The 14,361-nt window shown below is 44.4% G+C and overlaps 1 protein-coding gene across 17 annotated transcripts in view; it reads right to left on the bottom strand.

Moving 5' to 3' along the window:
• Window positions 1-14,361, bottom strand: part of Eph (Eph receptor tyrosine kinase) — a 92,821-nt gene that overhangs the window by 61,011 nt on the left and 17,449 nt on the right. Inside the window, exon 1 of one of the 17 annotated variants that reach the window (XM_071795871.1) lies at window positions 3,490-3,534. The exons of the other annotated variants lie outside the window; for them this stretch is intronic. The gene's annotated coding sequence lies outside the window, so the exon portion shown is untranslated. Of the gene's footprint in view, window positions 1-3,489; window positions 3,535-14,361 lie in introns of those variants that run through there. 17 annotated transcript variants of the gene reach the window in all.

Below are 14,361 nucleotides of genomic sequence, written 5' to 3'. Positions count from 1 at the left end.
ACCAGACCTCTTTCCGTGTACCCACCACCCAGGTAGGTACCTACGCCAAATTGCAGATTTCGGAGGCGGTGGAGACCTCCCGACTCGAGTGGTTCGTGAAAAATTTAAGCCTTGCCTCTGTGCGATGCCGCGTCTCCTCCAACGAGCTTCGCGTCGAGCCGCGACACTCGCCCGTTGGATCGTCGCAAACCCATAGAAAAGGGGAGGGAAGAAGAAGGGGGCACAACCGAGAGTGCGCCTCTGATACACGCATACTGTGTACAATGCCTCTCTTCGGCTTTCGGGAATATCTTGGAGTGCACTTGCCTCCTTTCAAGGTGAAAAGCCTCCCTCTCTCCCTCTCCCCTCGAGTCTCGTGACGTCGCGTTCGCGCTTCCACCCAACCGCCGCGAACCCCCCCGACCACTCTTTGCATACAACCCCGCGAGAAACTTTCGCCAATGTAGCCAGGTTGGACGTTTTTATCCAGATTAAGACGCCCCCCGTCGTCGCAGTTTCACTGAGTTTACCTCGGAGAAGTTCGTTATCCGATAGGAAAGTCTGTCGGTATCTCCAAACATGATGAATGACACTTTGATGGTCATAGAAGGTAAAAATATATAGTCATACATAACGGAAATTTATCGCTTAATTTATGCTGCTCGATCTTAGAATTCTAACTCGTTAACGGTTCTTTTAGTTTGTACTAATTGTAAGACACCGCATTACAACAAGAAATTTTTTATTTCATCAAACTGACTTTCATATAAAAAGTAAATAATGAAAAAAATCAAGCCTTCAAGACTGTCATAAGAATGATAATTAACGCATCATGAAATTCTATTTCTAATCAACGTAACGGAAATCTACATTCTCATTTCCTGTGACGAAAAATACGAGTAATTTTTGTTTCTTATTCATTAGCATTTTTTCGCTATTTGGAGAGAAAAAGAGCATTAAAATAATGTCGCGTAGCCACGTGTGAGTACTCGCTCATCTTCTTTCTCCTCTTCTTGCTCTTCACCTTTCGGCGGCTCGGCAGGCTCTCGTTTTCGTCCGATTCTTCTTATTTTCTGCGTTTCGTCGGACTTTCCTCGCACCACTGCCGGCGCCCGTGACCGCCCCGGGACAAATTCTATTTCCGGTTGAATTTAAGACCCCCCGGAATATACGGATTTATTTCACCGGCGTGCCGCGTGCACCGGGGAGGGATGAGAAGGAGGAGGAGGGAGGAGCGGCGCGGTTTTACTCCGGATCCGACGAGGCTCGTAAACGTAACAAAGAAAAGATGTATACTCGGGAGAGACGAGAGAAGCAGCGCAGACACAGACGCAGGGCGAGGAGCGGGGGAGGCCTGCGAAGGGCGTAGGAGAAAGAGAGTAGGTTCCTCGAAATTATTATACCTTGGACGATCGCCACTCTCGGAGCCGATCCGGGCGCTATTATTTTTCCAAAACTACGTCTTTTACCTCGAACCCGATCTCTCCCTTTTCTCTCTTTTTCATTCTTTTTCTTCCTCGCCTAGCCGACTTTTACGATAGTAACGATCGTCCGGTTAACGAGTGACGGATAGACGCAAGAAGCGAGACAACTTCCATTCTTGATAAATGAGAGAACATCGTCGTTAAGGCGGCCATCGCGTGATCGGGTCCACTTTTTAGAATCTCCGTTCACGATCGTCCTATTCGAGATTTTATTGCGATGTGTTTGTAGAGATAAGAATTTTAAAACAATTCTTTGAGCCATTATGTCATCTCTTTTTCTTTTATGTCTTCCTTTGAGTCTCCCCCTGCTTGTTTCGATTAGATCTATTATTTATTTCCGTTGCTTTGATTTATGCCGCTTGTGTGTATCTACGTCCAGGATTTCAATTTATGTTGATGTTAAAAAAGAAGAAAAGATTGAGAGACGACGAGGAAGAGGATGGAAAAGAAAAGATTTTTCCAACATTACTGGATTCCCCTCTTTTCATAATTAAAACTCATAATACCGTCCGCCAAGCACTGCTTGCAATTACCGCGTAATGAACCTTAATCAGTTTTCTTTTGTTACGAAACTATCGCGCCGCGCGTTAAATATGCAAGTGAGGAAAAAAAATGAAAGCCGATGCAATTTAACTGCTGCTATTCGCTACAAGCTTGTAAATTTTATTCGCATTCGCTTTATGCAATTAGCAACAGCATCTGCGAATTAAATGCTCGCGTAAAGCGCGGCTGGATTTGTGAGAAGGAACGCGAACAAATCCGCGGGTATCGATATACACAAAACCGCGAGAATTTCGCAACTAACCTGGCCGTTTGTGCCAGGTGAAAGTGAGCCGTGCGAGCTCCTGTGATATTGCATCGAGCAAAACCACGGTCCGACCGAGAGACGCAACGCGTGTTCGATTCTCATTCATGTTTAATTAAGATTTCGCGTATCGACTGCACTGCGCGCATCGTCATATCGCTGTCGCTGTCGCGTCAATCGGATTCATTGTGCTCGAACGGATCTGGCTCGTGAGGAGATTCAGTCGGATCTCTCGGCGTCGAAAACTTAACAGACGAAGCATCCGGTTCGGGTCGTTTCGACCCCGTTGAAACGATTGAAATACAAAGAATATACGCGCGCGTGTTGGAGATTCGCATGATTTATAAATAGTCTTCGTGATCGAGGCACGGAGAGATTATCTAAACGAAACATCTGCGTGAAGGAAACTGACGTTTACGCGAGCGCCTGAAATATAAGAAATAAGACTCGCCATACATTTATTGGCATTCCGCTATAATCAACGGCGTTGGTATCGTCGATTATGTTTTTATGTTTCCTCGTTACTTACGAGGAAGCATGCGGAAGCACGCCTCCCTCCGACTTTGATGAGCTTGTAATATATTGAAATCTATATCAAAATAGGGGACTCGTGTTATTTTATATACGTGCCAGTACGCGTGCACTTTTAAAGGGTAAAACATCCCTTTGAAAAAAATCTTTTTTTTTTCCAAAGTGAATATCGTCGAAACTATAAAAGATAGAAAATTTTTTAAAATAAGAATGAAATGGTTTTTCAAGAGTGCTTTACAATGCTGCACTACAAACATCGGCTTGTGGATTGCGTCGGATTGCGATCACACATCCCCACCACTCACTTTTTTTGTAATCTAAAAAACTTTTTTCGACCAAATGGAAGGGTATGTTATGCCGAATCCAACCATGTATAACAAAGTCGTATTCCGAAATACGGACAAATCGGAAAATAGGTGAAAAAAGATCTATTCGTGTGTTATTTCACCCACTCGATATGTCCACGCTATATGTTCTCTTTGTGCTTTTTCGTTATAAAAATCACGATTATATGACAATTGCTACAGACATGTGTAGGATTTCTAATCACATAATACTTGAATATATAACAACAACAACAAATGATAGATTTCATATCGTCTTTAATATTCAAGGAACTGTAAAAGTAAAAAGATATGTGAAAAGTATTAATATAAACAGAAGTTCTAAATATAGTACCTATGTACTTACAAACTCGCAGTCACTAATAATATAATGATACGATGTCACGCACGGTACTACTCATGTCCGCAATGCGATGTTACTTTTATACTATCATTTATATAGAAATATAGTTACATATTATATAATATATAACTACATTTTTATATTGTTTATCATGATATGCGTCAGACAAATCTTGGAAACAGCGTATTTTCCTGCACTTTGAACATCTTGTGTTCTATTTTCATTTTGAGATAACCCTTTTTGCCATTTTTAAGTTTTTATCAGACCTGCAACTAAACTGATGGTAAACGGAACGGATAAACAAGCTAAGATAAAAATAAAATAACTCACACGGATTTTTAGACGGTAAAAAAATTTGAAAAAAATTATGTATATAAAAAAAATAAGTGTTTTATATTTTGGTACAAATTTCAACATATTACAAGTTTATCGAAATCGGAGAGGAACACTTTTATGTGTTTCCTCGCTGCACACCGATATCTTTTTAATCATATAAAATTATCGCAATACTATAATATACTGTAATGCAGAAAATAAAATAAAAAATAATGAAAAGATCCTTTTCCAAAGATGTTTTAACTTAAAAGAGCTCCTTTTAAAGAGCAAAAGATCAATGTCCTCAAGATTAAGGGAACGCAATAGAACTTGCATGATATACGTGAGCGAGAGTACGAAACTAAAGGACACCATTTCCGAGCGATATATCGTGAAACTTAAAGAGACAAATACGAGTCGTTCGAGCGTATAACTGAAAGTAACGAGGAAAAACCGGTACATTTCTTATCGTGTGTCGTCCAGCATGCAACTGGACACCCGATGATAAAGCTAATGGGCTCCGTGGAGTTCATCAACGATCAGTCACGCGATCCTGACCTCCATTCCTTTTCCCGTTCACGGGGAAAGAATCTGCTTCGACGGAATCTTTATCGCGTTTTCGCCAGGAGGGATAATCGAGGGACGAGGGAGGCAGAGGTGGAAAGCCGCGCGTATAAAGGACACGGGATCCCGAAGAGGCGACAGGAAGACAGAATCTGGGCCTGTCGCCAGGTGATAGCCTAATCCACGTTTCCTTCGCTTTATCCGTGACGCCGTGACAAACGTTCCGTACGACGTTCGCATACGTCAAAATAGTTCGGCCATTAGCGGTCTCCTCGGTCTTTCCGAGTCCCTCGCGGCGGAGTCTCTCTCTCTCTCTCTCTCTCTCTCTCTCTCTCTCTCTCTCTCTCTCTCTCTCTCTCTCTCTCTCTCTCTCTCTCTCTCTCTCCCTCCCCCTCGTTAGAAAAGACGAAAAGAGCAGCGAGGAGAGTATGTACGTGGATAAGGAGAGCCCGTGCTTACGCCTCGTCGTAATTTATATGTCTCTAATCTCGACGATAAGCTCCTCGTCGTTACCGCGCGTCCCCGGATTGCGTTTAAAGTATCGTGAAGCAACGCGGGGCAATCCTTCGAGAACGCACACGCGCTCCCGTATCGACGCACGCGAGTGCGTGTGCACGATGATATACTCGCGTCTTTTCGGGCAATGGGCTCCCATGAGGACGGTCTCGCGTGCCTCGTAATTTTACTCACGGGGCCCCAATAGTTCTATATTTCACGAGAGGGCTCGAACGAAAACTCCGGAGTCGTTCCTCGACGTTTCTTCCGTTGGTTCTTTCGTGGGCGCGCATCACATCTAGGGCCATATGGCTTTCGTTCCCCCCCCCCTCTCTCTCTCTCTCATTCTCATTTTCTAATTCTCGCACTGTCCCTTTGTTGGAATATCTCGCCCCCATCCCTCTTCCCTTCTCCTAAGTCTCACCGTTGGAGATTGTCTCTTTCCGCTATATTTAGTTTTATGCTTAGCTCAACGCGAGGTGTTGTGCATCATTCCCGAAAGGCATTATACAAACTGTTTTTTTTTTACGAACTAAAGAGAGATTTTTAGATATATTGTCAACTACATAAATAACTACATAAATAACTGTGATATATGTTTGACACAGATAGGCGGATAAACATGACGCGAACGGTGAGACTTATCTTTTTCTTTTCAACATGCGCATAAAATTTTAATTAATTTTCATTCGCGTTTAAAAGAACGCGAGAGATCGAGACACGGGCTTTCATCGCTACTTTTTAATAATTAGGAGCATTAATACTCCAAGTTAAATTACAACTGACTACAAGCGAAGGCGGGGACGGGTGGACGGGAGGGTGGAGCTCGTATCTTCGGCCGTCGTCGTCGTTGGCGAAACGACGCGTACTTACTTTATCCAATAAATAACAGGCGCGGAAGGCGAAGTTCTCGACTGGAAAGTTTGAAGCTTCTCACGGGCTAAAACGCTTTTGTCAGTCGCCGTCGCGTCGCCGAGGCGAGTTCTCCTCCCCCTCGGAACGAAATTATTCCTCAAAGGACTACATCTCTGTTTTGTACCCCGAGGCATTATCAGGCCTCCTTCCTCCCTGTCTGCTTAAGGCTGTACGCGAATCCCAGAAATTATCGCTTCCTACTCGAAAGCGATACAATTTGTCGTTCCGTTTCGTTCTCCTCGTTTTCTTTCTTTTGTCCAAGTGATCTATCGAGAAGCGAAGAAGGAAAAGAGAAGAAAAGGATCTCGTCACGAAAAAAAACCGTGTGTCCTCTCGCGCACACGATTCCAGCGCATACTTCCGGCTTATCCAGACTTCTCGAACCTTTTTTCTCTTTCTTTCTCTCGCTGTATATCTATCGCTCTTCTCTTCTACTTAAATCTCCCGCACTCCCACAATTCTCCTCGCATTTTTGCGCGGATCGGACCATGCTCCGACATCAGGGTAGCATCGTCCTCGTGACATATGGAGGGTCCCTCCATCCCTGAACGCCCTGTTTTCCCCGCGCGATCCCTCGGGGTTTCTCTTGGGATGTTCCTCCTAGCTGACCGAGCTGATACTTTACCCTCCTGTCCCTGATGCGTATACGATCTCACACTCCCGCGAGAAATATTTTCATCCGCATCCCGTCTCCGTTTACTTTCCCCCTCCTAAGACACACCGGCTGGTTACGAGCACGGTTTCGCTCGGATTCTGACCCGGAATTTGTACAGCCTGCGAGCCTGTTGTGACGGTATTTCAGATAAAATTCCAGTTTATTTAATATCACGACAAACGAGGCAGGTATCTGGGGAATCCCCATATGTCTAACGAAGCGAATTTTTGTTTACTCCGTAAATGTATACGGAAACTATAGTAACGTAACACATTATTCTTCTAATAGTGCATTGATGAATCAATGCAAACGTATATAAAAGATTATACCACAAATTTTTAAATGTATAGAAACTTTAAATTTAAACTGCAATGCAGAGAAAAATCGTTCAATACTACCACTAGTATTCTTTTATCATACTAACAAATGTAAAAATTAGAATGCAAGTATTGAACGCATCGTCAAATCACCAGCTTAAATAAATTCTGTTTTCACGGTTTTGTAAATTTCTTATCGCATTATTTTCGAAGACAAATGAACATTTAAGACAATAACAGTAATCTTTTATCTATTATGCCCCATTGTTTCAAGTGCACATCGCAGACAAAGAATATAACAAAAAGTTAAATCGTATACGTCATGACAAATGTTACCACTTGTTTCCGCCAAAAGTCATCGAGTCGAAACATTACCTTGAGTCCGTAAACAACCAGTCGTGAACGAAAAATAACCACTTGCTTTATTTTTCCTAATTAAGAGGCGAAACTAACGGGCTCGCGGGAACAACATTCATGCAATGTGATCAGAGGGGAAAGAGAGAGAGAGAGATTCGGGGGGTCGCCCGACACCGGTGTCGTACTCGATCCAGAGGAAGCAAAGGCAGCATGGGGTTTCCGTTCGCAACCCCACATACGGTGCCACGGATGATCCTCAATGGGGGAATCGTTCCATTAACAAGTAACCGTTCGTTAGATGTGCACTCGATCGTAATGATCCCGGCGAGGTTCATCCGCCGCTGCGCCGTTTTAGACGGCGATGGTGTCCTCTTACCGCGCCAGTTTATGAGGGTACTTTAATACAAAGACACGTCTCTGAGCTAAGATCACCATATATTGAGAAAATAAAATGGATTAAGGAAGATTTACCCTTAATGTATACGAAGTCATAAATGCTAGAAAGACTAGAGCTGTTGTACTCGCTAAGTCGCTAAGTATTTATTAAATAGCCATATACGTTTCAAAACTTTTAATTAATATTACGACGGAAATTGTGAAGATCAAGTTTCTCGCTAATTAGGCTCTAATTTTTTTTCATGCGTAAAACGAGGACTCACAAACGACTTGGTTAAGCATTCGACACTTGCATCTCTGTTAAGAAACAGAAAGAAATAGAAAAAAGATAGAAACAGCGAACGATGTCTCGGTGGAAATTAGCCGCGAGTGAATTTTCCTTCGTCCTTTCTCAATTTCGTCTCTCTTTCGTCGATGTTGTTGCTCTCGTTTGCCGACATTCACTCGCTCGCTGTAAATGCGATGTCTATTTTTCTCGTTAACCACGACCTCGGCGCTTCCGGCGTCGCCGTACGACAAATAACAGTGATTAACGACCTCAATTACCGGTACAATCAGAACGCCGCGGAGAGTGCAGGGCCAACGATGACGAAGAAAGGAGAAACGGGGCAAAAAGGAACCGCTGAAAAATGCCGGAGGAATGTTATCCAGCTCCGGTGTCCGGCGGACTGTCCTCGTGAGACGCACACGGAACATATCGAAATCACCCGCGACAGCGGATATCGCTCGGCCCGAGGATTGGAGAGAATATCGCCTGGGCTTAATCACCCAGGAACAAAGACTCGACGCGCATGAATAGATGATTAATTTCCCAGGCATGAGAAAGAGGACGTGTACATATTGATATGTGTATGTATATTTATGAGTAATGTGCAATCGTTCGTAAAACGATCTTGCAAGCGCGGTGTCTCTCGGTGGTCTTCCGGACCACGGTTTTCAATTAAACCCGCGGTACGGTTCAGGAAGACTTTCACCTGGCGGTAAATAAAACTCTATTCCGAGTGGGATCCGCGCGTCGATCGAAAGACGATGGAAATGAACTTTCACTCATCAATAGGTCGCTCATGAGATGTCATGAGTTCGGGACATTTTTTCCGCGACTCGAAGTGCCTTTCGCATCGCATATGATTTTCATATAATCGAAACTCAACGTTCGAATGCTGTGACGTTAAGCATTATTATTTTCTGTATGACCTACATACTGCGTTGCCGCGAACCTATTGTTTCCATCATACAACTTTACGCGTCCAAAGGATTGAGGCTAATGTACCTCGGCAATAATACCGTGTAATCGTATAATTAACTGCATACGATATTGATTAGCATCTATTGAAAGGATATATATTATCTAGCTACTAAACGGATTATCGCCCGTTCGAAACGCCTTCACGATAATTATCCCGAAGAAGTCGTCATCGCTATGGACCAGCCCGAAGAAAAAGAAAGAGAGAAAGAGAGAGAGAGAGAGAGAAGCAAAGTATCTATGCGCCTTATAGTGTTATAATCCTTCCATCAACGCGAAGGGGCTGTCCCTGAAGAGAGAAAGAGAGAGAACGAGGAGAGCGTATACAGAGTTCCTTCTCCCCATCGTCGTTCTCTCCTTCGTTTCGTACTTTTTTGTACGAGCGTCGCTTAAGACGCCACCTGCTACGCTCGCGGCCGCCTAGTTTATATTTAGTTTCCCGAGTTTGGAAAACTCTTAATGGATTCTTAATGACCCTGAAGGGCCGCGCGAGCGCGCGCGGCGAGTCGAGCGAGGAAAGTCAGCCGGGAGAGCAGAAGCCAAGGGAGAGAGAAAAGCAACAGCTGATACCTGCTACACTTGGTCGTCTCTCCGACGACTAATGACGGCCGCGATTACTGGGTCGTGACGGGCAAGAGAGACGCTGTCCAAGTCTCTCACGCGCTCGATATCGAAACGACGACTTCGTAAAGACGCGAGTTTGTGATGTCGGACTCGTGTTACAGTTAATCCCTCGGTCGAAAATCTTTGGTCGGAGGGTGAGTCTTGGGGGTTTGAGAGACTAGTGCCTCGGGGGACTTTTTTTCCCTTTTATATGTATCCAATCTACTTCAACTTGTTCCAAGTTTTTTGACAGCGTCTCGGTTTAACCCGTTGCGAAAGGCGCAAAAGTGTTTTTTTTAATTCAAAATGTTGAAAAGTTTAGAATTCTGTGAAATACATTTTCTTCCTCCGTTTGAATAAGTGACATGTATATAAAGTTTAGCGGATTAGAGAAATAAATTGTGGAAATATGTAACAAAAATAAGTATACTATTTTTGGCTGAGTTATTATTGTATTATTACAATTCCCCCTTCGCTCTCCACCCTAATCGCGACCTCGTTTTTTCAGATTTATCTAAGCGCGGTCGGTTACCTTCAGTTTCCATCGGCATCGATCTTATGCAATATATCGAATCATCGGTTACCCGCTGTGAATCGGGCAGCGCGATAAAAGAGAAGAAAAGAGAGGGTAAAGAAAAGCGGGTAGAGCGGAGGGTAAATGCGCGCGGTTATTCACGCGATACAGACGGTTAAATAATATCGGACGATTGACGAGATGCAATTCACGTCGAACGCAGTATCGAGCACGATATTTTTTCCCGTCGCCGAAAAAAGCCGAAAAACCGACTAGTCGAATTTTCGCCCCGTCGAAACAGAGTGCCGGGGGAGGTGAGGGTGGTAGCGGCGGATCGATCGAGCAATTATCGGAAATCGAGCTATCGTTTTGGCGTCGCTTAAGCCAGCCTTCGATGCATGGCCATGGAGAGGACATCGAAGAGAGTTTCTCGGAATAAATTACGGGGAGATCACAGACGACTTCGCGATTTAATCCGGCATTCCGGCCCAATATGAGAGAAAAAGAAAACCCATGCGGATCACGCGACAGCGCATTCAAGAAGCCGGGGAGACACGGGCGATGGGAAATAATGCAAAGCCCGTAAGTTATAATTTGCAGTTGGAAACGAGGTCACGACAGTCTCGGTCAGGTCCGGTCGAGCGAGCGCGGTTTCGCGGCAATCTGCACGGCTCGATAATTAATGGTTTCCTTCGAAAGTCAGCCCACCGTTCATTAATAATAAATCATCGAGTTTCGCGCGCGAAAAAATCCGGCCGCGTAGCCACGGGAAACGTTCTCGCGACGACCCACGTACGCGTCGCGCGTTTCTTTTCCGCGATTACGCGCGCGCGTTCACGGAGAAAATTGCATGCCAAGTTTTTACGCCGCGCGTATCTCCCTCCATGAATACCGCTCGTTTGCGGAATTAACATAAACGTGAATAGGGCCCCGATGTAGGGGGTTAGAACGCGCGGGGATCCGCGGCTACACAAAGCCGCCGTTGTATACGGAAAGTATGCAGAAATTCTTCTCTAGAAGGAGGCTTACAATTCATCTCCTCATCCGACATTCTTCATTACGGATTTCGCTATTTGTCGCCAAACTGGATTACGCGGCCATTTGTGTCGCAAATTTCTTCAGCGCGCGACGAATTCGTACTTCCCCTCCGTTTTGTCGAAATATTCCCAAGTGGATATCACCGCAGTTCCGTCGGACGCGATAAATACATTTCTATGCAAAACGGAGCTGAACGCGTCGGAGGGAGACCGCACTTTTCGCCGTATCCGTCATCGAGAATAACGCGACGCCCCGCGTATCGGGCCGCTAACCTTGGCATCGCGTCGGGTCCTCGAGGACGCAAGACGACGCGACGCGACGTTCGAGTGTATCGCCCGTACGCTTCGCTTCTCCCGCGACTTATAGAACGAAGGAATGGGAGAGCGTGTCACGCCAATTACGAGAAGCATCGCTAGCGGAAAGAGAAGATCCACGAGAGAGAAAGACAGAGGAGGAGACGTAAAGGTGCGTTTGCACTATCGCAAATGAATCCCCCTGACTGTCGCTCAATCCTACTCACGACAATGCGCTGTGACGTGAAGAATAACAATTACATCTCATTCTTCAGTCATATAGTGCATCGTAACTTGATTGGTTTAAAATTCCATTGTATTAAAATTCCATTGCAAAAAATAAAATCTCGCAATGTACGAATCCGTTTCACATTCTTAAATTAGATCAAGAAAGTTATCATTATCGATTTATTCCGCTTCAGATATAGAAATTAATTTTAATTAGATAATATTATAATATTAATATAAAACTAATAAAGATTAATTGAAAATTAATTCATCTCCAAACGTATAGTTTCGAAGTAATGCTCGCACAAACGTTCACACAAACATCTTTTGATAGTTTATCGCCCTTCTAGGGGAGCAAATTGGTTCGCCCTCAATCACATTATCATCTATTCGTGTGCTCGCGTAGTATAAACGCACCTTTAGACAGAAGTAGAGGGTAGCGAAGCCGCGGGAGAGACTTCGGCGACTCAGGTAGAACTAAGTCGGTTAGTGCGAGAGTGACGGAGAGAGACGGAAGGAGGATGAAGAAGCGAAACGGGAGAAGAGGACGAGCGACGTAAGGGAGGCGAGTCGTCGCCGGTCAGAGAGAAGAGATGCTGGAACGCAGTGACGCAGGAAGAGGAAGAGAGAGAGAGCAGAAAAAGGCGAAGGAGCGACGAGGAAAGAGAAGCTAGGCGGAGAACGGAGAACGGAGAACGGAGGACGAGCGACGAGGAAACGAAAAAAGAAAGGATCGAGCTGCTCCCGACTCAGCGGCTCTCATATTTAATGATATACTCGGCCGTGCCGGAGTCCCGCTAATGCACGGACACTACAATATCCTTCTCTCTTTCTCTCCCTGTCTCTCTCCCTTTCCCTCTGTCCGCTATAAGGGACGCGTGCATGCGTGTACACCGTGCGCGATTCTCCCGTCTGCTTTTTCCATCGGCCGGCGTTCGCCTCTCTCGGCGTTCCAGCGAGGCGAGTTAACGAGCCATCGAAAGTCGCGCGCGCGTCTCGTGAAAGTACGCGATGCATTATATATTAATTTATGATCCGCGCAATACACGAGAGATCGATATCAGAGGCGCGCAAGCGCGCGAGCGCGAGTGGCGAATGGCTAAATCAGGCATAAAAGCGAAAAGAAAAAGAAAAACTCTCCTCTCAAGATAACACGATTACGATCTGCGCGCTGTCGAAAGATCTTTGCTCCGCCGTTCTCTCGTTTCACCGGTGCACCTAAGAGAGTATAACGCGGGATTATATATTCTTATCTCGATAATTATTAATTATTATATCGCGATGTCCGACCTGCGCGCGTACCGAATTAACGGTACAAGCGAGCGAGACAGACATCTCGTACACCTTGAACGGGATTCGAAGGTAACCTTCGGTTACCGGGTACCACCCTGAGCACTTTCTTTCCGCGCAATTTCGCGCCTACGGTAGAGTAGACGTCTCGAAACGTTCTTTTTCTCATCGCGCCCTTTCTTCCGACCTCTCGGCCTTTGCCTTTCCCGGGCCTCCGGTGTAATGGCCTCCGCGAAAAAACAATCCTAACAATGAAACCCACTCCAGGCGATAATTAATCGAGGCTTGGGATTAGTAGTCCGGTCGGCGCGAGATGTACGAATTTTTAATTACCGATAGAATAAACCAGCCATCTTCTTCCACAGACCGTCTTTCTTCGGCTAGGCGTCATATATGTCTTCCCAATTAAGAGGATCGATGACCGAGCTCGTGCTCTCAGAAACTATGATAAATTGGATCATTTAAAATTCCTTCGAGATACCCAGGAGATCGTCAGTGTCATATGCCGAACTTGTGATCTGAGCACGTCGAGTTTAAAAAGAAATAAATCGATTCATTATAAGATTATGATATCATAGTTAGGCGTTTAATTAATCACATACAAGAGAATGAGATGAATTATGTTTACGTAATTTGAGAGAAATCAGAAAAATCAGGAGCTGAATCGGTGCAACGTATTTCTACAATTTTCGCATTATTTAACAAAATAGTTGTCCATTTCATATCATAATGGCATAAATTTATCACAAGCTAAGTCATCTTAAAAATATTACGTTACGTTAAAAAACTGTATAAAAATTAAACAAATCCATTGATACTATCCGTTATAATGATGAGATTTGCGAAACACGCATACGTTTCTGAACACGAAAGTTACGCGTTATAAGAGATGCGATACCAGATTTCTTCGATTAACGCGCGGGTCGGTGCTCGCGTGTACATTTAAGGAAGAAACGCTGGAACGAGAAGGAAAAGTAATCGTAACGGCAATGCGCTACACGGGAGTGCACTTTGGCGTTGGCCGAAGGGGATGGAATTTCGAAAATAGACCGAGTCACCGGGGAGTGATCGCGTATACGTGGTTCGAATTGCCTCTGGTCACACAGATGTGTATATGCGTACACAGTCGCGCTGTACCGTCCCAGGAGCACTATAAAAGACACTTTTAACGTGTATCCAGGAAGCTGATGCATCTGTAACGTCGAAGTTGTAAAAGCGATAGAAAAAAAAATCAATGCGTCGCTACGATAGCGGATGACGGCGAAATAAATCTGTAAGTATGCGGTGCAAAACGTAACAACATTATGGTTTTGCATTACGAAAATATTAATATACTTCATATTTCAATTTTAAACATAATTCGCAAATATAATTATATCACGCCGCACGTAATATACTTATTGTATTACATTGCTGTGCAAATTAAATTTCAAATATTTGTAATATTTGAGTGTAATTATAGCGATACGAGAGTAGGGGCGATTAAATTTTTGACAACAAAAGCAGGGAGAATTTGACGTGGCCAAAATTGTGCTTTTTAATATGATGACTAAACCGTATACGTTCCGCTTGACCCGCACCATTTCCACGTGGATTCTTTTCTCTCTTTCATTAAAGCACAAACAAAAGCAAAGACGAGACCGGTCGATCGT

This window comes from Temnothorax longispinosus, chromosome 12 (assembly GCF_030848805.1).
Source record: "Temnothorax longispinosus isolate EJ_2023e chromosome 12, Tlon_JGU_v1, whole genome shotgun sequence".
Lineage (NCBI taxonomy): Eukaryota > Metazoa > Arthropoda > Insecta > Hymenoptera > Formicidae > Temnothorax > Temnothorax longispinosus.
Note: the sequence above shows the minus strand (reverse complement) of the source record. Positions and strands in the feature narration are given on the sequence as shown.